The 7,837-nt window shown below is 50.0% G+C and overlaps 1 pseudogene; it reads right to left on the bottom strand.

Annotated features, from left to right (window-relative positions):
• Positions 1-5,495: 5,495 nt before the first annotated feature.
• Positions 5,496-5,949, bottom strand: LOC100434299 (PEST proteolytic signal-containing nuclear protein-like; annotated as a pseudogene).
• Between the last annotated feature and the right edge of the window lie 1,888 nt (positions 5,950-7,837).

Below are 7,837 nucleotides of genomic sequence, written 5' to 3'. Positions count from 1 at the left end.
AGCTGGCGAGATCAAATTAGACCAACACTCGTTCCCCTTCAGCAGTGGGAGGCAGGAAGCAGGAAGTCTCAGGACATCTTGTGAGGGACCCCTCCCACGGATTAAATGTAATGAAGTAAACATACAAAGTCACCCCGTACTACCTGCAATGAGCCTCCCATTTCGGCACAGCTGACTCCGTGTCTCTCTCGGGTAATACACACAAATCCTGCAAGTGACTTGTGCCATCACTCTCTCCTGTCTGAATTCTGTCAGGTGTGCCGCCTGCGAGGGCAGACTTTCAGGCCTTCCCTGGCATCCTGTCCCAGCTTTCAGCTTAGAGCACTGGCAGGAGCAGGTTGTCCTGTGCCACGCAGCTTCTGTGCCCTTAGAGGACCTGTATTGCTAATCACTGTGAAGTGTTGAGTGACTTTAGGAAGGCTTCTTTTCTTTTGTATTCCCCTCCCCACTCCCCTTCCCTTTATTTTCTTTCTTTTTCTTTTCTTCTACTTCTTCTTCTTTTTTTTTTTTTTTTTTTTGATAGAGTCTTACTCTGTTGCCCAGGCTGGAGGGCTGGAGTGCAGTGGTGTGATCTCGACTCACTACAACCTCTGCCTCCTGGGTTCAAGTGATTCTCCTGCCTCAGCCTCCTGAATAGCTGGGACTACAGGCACGCACCACCAGGCCTGGCTAATTTTTGTATTTTTTTTTTTTTTACTAGAGACTGGGTTTCACCATGTTGGCCAGGCTGGTCTCAAACTCCTGACCTCAGGTGATCCGCCCACCTCGGCCTCCCAAAGCGCTGGGATTATAGGCGTGAGCCACTGCGCCCAGCCTGTTTTCTCTTTCCTTTCTTTCTTTTCTGTCTTTTCTCTTTCTTTCCTTCTGCTTTAAGATAAGGTCTCACTATATTGCTCAGGCTGGTCTTGAATTCCTGAGATTAAGGGACCCTCCTGCCTCAGCTTCCCAGGTAGGTGGGATTATAGGCACATATCACCACACCCAGCCAGGCAGGTTTCTTAATTGTTCAGTATTTTTACCTTGAGGAACACTCTTCACAGTCTACCTTCTGCAAAGGGCTTTAGGAGAGAATGCTACTCAGAAATCCTTCCAGTGCAGAATACATCTCAGAGAGAGCATGCACTAAAGTGAGGAGAGAGAACCCCATAAACAAATTCACAGATTAACCTGAATGTCAACTTTTCGTTTAACCCTATACCAAAGCCAAACATCGCTGCTTCAAGAGTCATCATTGAAAAGTGTCCAAAATGGGGCCCATCCTGGTTTCGTGATGGAATTTATTCCCATGCTGTTTGCTTCTCCTGATTGCATTGTCCTCATGTATCATTTCAAAGTACCTTCAAATTTAATTTTTTTTTAAAGGGACGTGTATTTGTAGTGTCAGAGGACAGTCCGAGCATTCCTCTGTTATAATTTGTAACGTTAATATGGCATTGTACCAGCCAGCTGGGTAGACAGAGACCTGTCCTCTCTGTAGGCCCCAGCTCTGGGTCCTGGGGTAGGACACTGGCCTTGCCCATTGCCCCACGCTTTCATGTCTGGCCATCTTTCCAGAGAGGAAACTCCTCCTGGAAGTATGATCAACTGGCCTAGTCACTATAGCTGGCCACATCCCGCCCTGATCAAGGCCATTCTAGGAAGCCTTTGACCTCAGTTCCTGGTATCCCATCCAGTGTGGGAGGTGGACTGCCTTCCCTCTGCCCCAAGGTGGGTTTTGTTTGGGGTCAGGATTCTACCTGCACCTTCCTGGGAGCCACCTACAGTGCTGTTATCAGCTCTCACACAGCCAGGCTACCCTGTGGCAGATTCCCCACCTCTCAGCTGGCCAAAATGCTTCACCGTCACTTTGGATCTCATGGTTCATGGTTATGTCCTTCCTGTAACTCACCTCAGAGTTTATGTTTCACCCTGATTAGGACAGATGAGTCTGGGTGCATCACATTCCTGCCAATGCATGTGGTTCCTCTAGGGCCAGCCCCTGCTCCGGGCACTTGACCCCAAATCCTGCAGCAAGCTGACCTCTGCCCATGCCACCGTCCTCCACTACTGCTGTGCCCCACGGCATGGTCTGGCCATGTTTGCTCTTTGTTCTTCCTGGGTCACACGCCCTTAAGGCTGCTCAGAGTCCTGCACTAGGGGGCTTCCTCCGGGGCTTCTGGCCACCAGCTGTCATTTCCAGCCATCCCCAGGATCCTGCTCAGTGAAATCTTCTTTGGATGTTTGTGTTAAAGATGTAGCTGTAAATCCAAATTGTCAGGTTGGGCCAGGTAGCTCATGCCTGTAATCCCAGCACTTTGGGAGGCCAAGACAGGCAGATCACCTGAGGTCAGGAGTTTGAGACCAGCCTGTGCAACATGGTGAAACCCTGACTCTACTAAAAATACAAAAATTAGCCAGGCACGGTGGCAGTTTCCTGTAGTCCCAGCTACTAGGGAGGCTGAGGGAGAAGAATCACTTGAACCCGGGAGGCAGAGGTTGCAGTGAGCAGAGATCCGGCCACTTCACTCCAGCCTGGGTGACAGAGTGAGACCCTGTCTCAAAAAACAAACAAACAAAAAGCAAATTGTCCTCTGCTGTCACAGGAGCACCGAGGGGCCCTTGTTGCCACCACTTTCAGGTAAGAAGCAGAACCCCAGGATGCAGTGGGCTGTTGTGTGGTCTCCCTGATGTCCTGGAATGTCCCGGCCAATTTGACGGTTTTTCTCTCCAGTGCATCCTCCCTGACCAGCCAGCTCTTCCCTCCCCAGCTCTTGCCCTGCACTGACTCTGAAAGCTTGTTGTTCCATTTACTGTTTACACTCACTTTATTTCATAGAGTAAAAGGTGCTTCTCAAACATAAGTTTATGTTGTTCGCCTTCAGCTCCCCCTGTATTCTCTCACCATGTCTTCGGTGTGGAGAAGCAGGAACCTAAACATGGGAAGTGTTTTGACTTTCAAAAGAGCCCATAGTGAAGGCTCTGTTTATTTGCTTTGAAAATGATAATCATCAGTCCACACGCCTGCAAAGAATCATGGGCAGGAAAACAAATAATTATAAATACAGCCAGATTTTAATAAAATAAGCAAAACAATTCCCACAATCTTTACTCAGTAAGCAGAATTTTTAGGACTGAAATAGACAGATGTATGTACCTATGTATGAAGCTTATGTGCCTAACTAAATTGATATATATGTCGGTTTGAGAGGACTATGTTGAATTTACAAGTATGCACTCACGCATACCTGTGTCATACGCGTGTGTTGAATGCATGTATATATGCTGTTGTCTGTTCAGTTAGATATGTCCATTGGACATGTAGAGTCTGGAGTTCAGGGAGGGTTGAGGCTGGGGGTCTCCAGGTAGCATTTGGCAGGACATAGGTGGGGTTTAAAGCCCAGGGATGAAAGTGGAGGACAGAAAGGTGGAGGCTGAGCCCCGGGGGCTGCAGGAGTGGACTAGCCAGATGAGGGAGGGATTCAGCCAAGGAGTCTGGAAGGAGCTGCAGTAAGGCAGGGCAGGTGAGGGAGGGCCACTCCATCCATGAAGAGTATTTCCAGAAGCTGGACGCGGCCACCCATATCAAACCCTCTGACAGGTCAGACAGTCTGGTAGGATGGTGGGAACCAAAGCCTGACCCCAGCGGATCCCAGGGAGAATGGAGGAGAAGCAGCAGGGGTTTCGGCAGCATCTACTGTCCACAGACAGACAGACAGAGGGCCATCCCCTGCATGCTGAGCACTAACGGGATCCAGCCAGGAGAAAGGGAGCTGGTGACCATGCATCAGAGCAGGGGACATACAGCAGCCAGGCCACTGACCAAGAGTGATGGATGGCTCAGGAGCCCACGGTGAGCCTGGCCAAGGAAGTTTTGGGAGTCTCTCCACTTCAGCAGGGAGGAAGGCGCCCTCTGGGACAGAGCCAGTGGTTGGTGGACAAGATGTGGGAACGTGTAACTGGTCCCTTTTGTTATCTTCTACTTTCCCAGTGAAAAATGAGCCAGGTTCTCAGCTGCAAGTGATGAGAAAGGCGAGGGCATAGGTCATTCGAGTACGAAGGAGAGGTGAAGTGATTGTGTCTGTGCGGCATGAATGAAGGGATCAGGGAAAGTCGTCTCCTCTCAGGGCTATGCTGACTTGGGAGTGTAACATGAGACTAGTTAGCAAGAATTCTGGAGTTTCCTCCACCTGCACTGGGCTGCTTGGAGGCAGGAACGAAGTAAGCACAGAGTTTGATTAAACCAAGTTCAAATATTTGCCAAGGACCCCACAGGTGACAGGAGAAGGGAGGGCGAAAGTTGTAACAGGGACAGGCAACAGGGGTTTATGATAATGCATGATGGACTCTTACCTGGGGGGATGGCAGGTGAGGATGTGCAGGGAGGTCGATGGCAGCATGTGGGTGGCAGGACTGAACTGAAAGATGACACTGTCCGGGCCTGCACCCAGAGGTGGCTAATGGGTGTGGAGTGGCCTGAGCGTGGTATATGCAGGAGAGTTTCAAGATGCAGCTCTGTTGAGAGTTGCAGAGGCCACACAGGAGAGTGAGGGCAGAGTGGAAGTTTCTGGATCCACAGGGTCCAGAGATGAAGGTCAGGCAAAGACCATGATTAGCAACTATGCAGGTAGATGGAGATGCAGGCTCAGGTGACCTAAAGCTGGTGGGTGAGCCTAGAGCAGATGCTCAGCCCTGCCTGCCTGGGGAAAAATTAACAGGTGTCCCTGCAATTCACCCTCCCCCACACCCCCAGGCACACTGGTTCCACTGGTCTGGGCTGTGCCCTGGACCTAGGAGTGCGAATAGCTCCCCAGGTGTTTCTGCACACAGCCTGAGAACAGCTCCAGCTCAGAGCTTGTTCTACCTCAGTGTTCCCAGGAAACTCCTGTGGGGTCTCCTTAAAATGCAGATTCTGGTGCAGGAGTCCTGGTGGGCGGGGCCAGGGACTCTGCCTTTCTTAGGAGCTCCCAGGTGCTGTCTGCTGTGGTACTTTGAGGAGCAAGGCCTTAAAGAGAGTGTTCTTTTTTTTTTTTAATTTCAAGCTCTCATTTATTAGTGTACCTCTCAATCTTTAAAAAAAAAAAAAAAGGAAACAAAAAAAATAAAGCTGCTTCCAAAATGTCTTATGCCATTCTTTTTGTTGTTGTTTTGTTTGTTTTGAGACAAAGTCTGGCTGTGTCACCCAGGCTGGAATGCAATGGTGCGATCTCAGCTCTCTGCAACCTCTGCCTCCCAGGTTCAAGTAAATCTCCTGTCTCAGCCTCCCTAGTAGCTGGGATTACAGGCACCTGCCACCATGCCCAGCTAATTTTTGTATTCTTTTGTAGAGACAGAGTTTCACCATGTTGGCCCAGCTGGTCTTGAATTCCTGGCCTCAAGCAATTTGCCCACCTCCGCCTCCCACAGTGCTGGGATTACAGGTGTGAGCCACCACGCCCGGCCTTACACCATTCTTTAAAAAAGCAAACTGTTTCTTTTAACTTTACACCCACCCCCATCCCAATTTCAAAACACATCATTTAATTGTCTTGTTCACGGACATTTCCAAGATGAAATTTTATATTTTGCTCCCATAACTTCTGGTTATCAGAAAACCCAAACTCCTTTATTGAAGGAGTTTGGTCCGGCTGATGTTGGTGTATCCCTTCCAGAATTCTTCATCCTCAGCTTTGCTTCTGGAGGCATTTCCTCTGCTTCACTCCCTGACCCGAGTGTGATGGCCATGGCTGATGTCTTCTTTGTCATCTGACTACCTATGGCGAATCCAATGTGGAGATCTTTGTAGACTCCGTTGGGAGGTCTGCAGCTCCTTCAGCCGACCCTTCTCAGTGCTGCAACTGAAACTTCCCCTCCATTACTAGAAGAAACGGTCTTCGTTTTCACAGGTTTTTCTGATTCCTCTTCAGGTTCTCTGGCTGCTCCAGCTCGCTGCGAATTTTCAGGCTTCTCCTCTCTCGCCCTCCCCTCCGCCATTTTCCCCACTGCGGCCTCCCCATCTGTGTTCTTGACAAAGCATGTTTCTGCCTGACTGCCCATGACAGTCCACACAAAAAGCCCTCCAAGTATGCTTGCCATTGATGGACAATATACATGTTTATAGAAAGCAAGCAAAGAAGCTACGGTTTCTAAAACATTCCCCAAGAGTAAGCGCATTGTTGTCCACCCACCAAAGTCTGCCTCCGTCCCTGGCGCAGAGCTCCAGGGGCCCAGAGGGTGGCGTTTCTAGCAGCCTCAGCGGTCAGCTCAGGCCAGGCCTCCCCAGGCCTCTGCCTTCCTTCCCTATGGAAGCTGCGGAGGAAGCACCTCCTCACTGTGGGCACGCTGAAACCCCAGGGAGAGGCTGCCTGGTCACACCAGAGTGAAGTAACTGACCAAACTCAGCACGGAAGGGCAACAGGAAGCCCAGAACCAACCTGTGCCTGCCATTCCCGACTCCCCGCGGCCCTCACACAGCTCCTCCGCCTCTGAGCCCTTGAGGTCAGCTTCTGGGGCATTAGTTTGCTTTGGGTGAAGCTGTGGTGGGGACCAGGCTTCTGTGTCGAGGGTGCTAAGGGCCAGAGGTAGCAGCAACAGCTTTTCCCCAGAGCGTCTCTCTGGATGTCGCTGGTGGTTTCAGGGCTGCTTGATTCCTGGCTAGGTAGTGTCCAGGCTGGGTCTCTGTTCCAGAACTTGTGGAAGCCACCTAATATAATTTACTAAGACCTATCCAGTTTTTTTCTTTTTTTAAAGTGGATTTTGTTGTCTGCAACCAAGAACTCTGACCAATGTTTCATCCTTCAGGTTCTGAGACATCACTACACTGGGGAGATACCAGCACATACCTCAGTGCCAGGGCCCAATGGCATGAAGCATTTGCACCCAGCATTGCACATGCAGCATTTACACCCTGCATCATACATGTAGCATTCACACTCTGCATTATACATGCATCGCCTACACCCAGGGTATGATACACCCTGCAGCATACGTGTTTCACTTACATCCTGTATCACACATGCAGCATATATACTCTGCATCATACATGTATCATTTTCACGCTGCACTGCACATGCAGCATTTGCACACTTTATTGTACACGTTAATTAGGCTGTCTGCCTCCCACATGTTTTTGACAGCAGAGCCTGCTCTTTTCACGGCTATACACCCCCTAGAGCCCAGGCTTATCCCTGCCACATGTTTGATGCTTAGTGGGGCCACCTGCCTTTTTCGCCAGCCAAGCATCCTTTCTTTACTTTTCCCTTGCCCTATGTGGAGCCCAATCTGTTTGGTTTGACTGGGGTGTAACTAAAATATCCTATTAACTGCATTGTCATACAGGTTCCCAGGACCACCCCATAGCCTCAGACCCCAAGTCTGTGTTAGGTCTAAGGATCTAGCTCTGTAACTTGGACAGTCTAGACACAGGTGATCCCAGGACCACACTAGGAACTAGGCAGATCCTGGTCTTCAACCTTGATCACAAACCTAATTACCTGGGGATCAAAACCACAAAGCCTGAAATTCGTGTTCAGTTGGGCTGGAGTGTGGTGAAAGTGCTGCTTTAAGTTCCCCTGGATTTAAATATGCAGCCACCCTTGTGAACCACTGTGCAGCTTCCAGAGGTCTCACTGCTCCCTGCAGCCCCTCCTCAGCCCCCTGCCGGGGGGGAGTCTCCAAGACCAGCAGTCAGCCTCCAGCCTCTTTTCTCAGCCTCCTCAGACACCTATTAGGTCCTGTTTGGCCTTTTCTTAGGCCATGGGCGCTTGGATAATGAGGATGCTGCAACAGCATCAATGCAGGCACACTGATCCAATATATGCAGAAGTGGTGGTGATTGGGACTTATCCAACCAGTTCCCTGTGCCTGTCTAGGAACTTTAACC

This window comes from Pongo abelii, chromosome 13 (genome assembly GCF_028885655.2).
Source record: "Pongo abelii isolate AG06213 chromosome 13, NHGRI_mPonAbe1-v2.0_pri, whole genome shotgun sequence".
NCBI lineage: Eukaryota > Metazoa > Chordata > Mammalia > Primates > Hominidae > Pongo > Pongo abelii.
The sequence above is the reverse complement of the archived record's forward strand: the minus strand, read 5'-3'. Positions and strand labels throughout refer to the sequence as shown.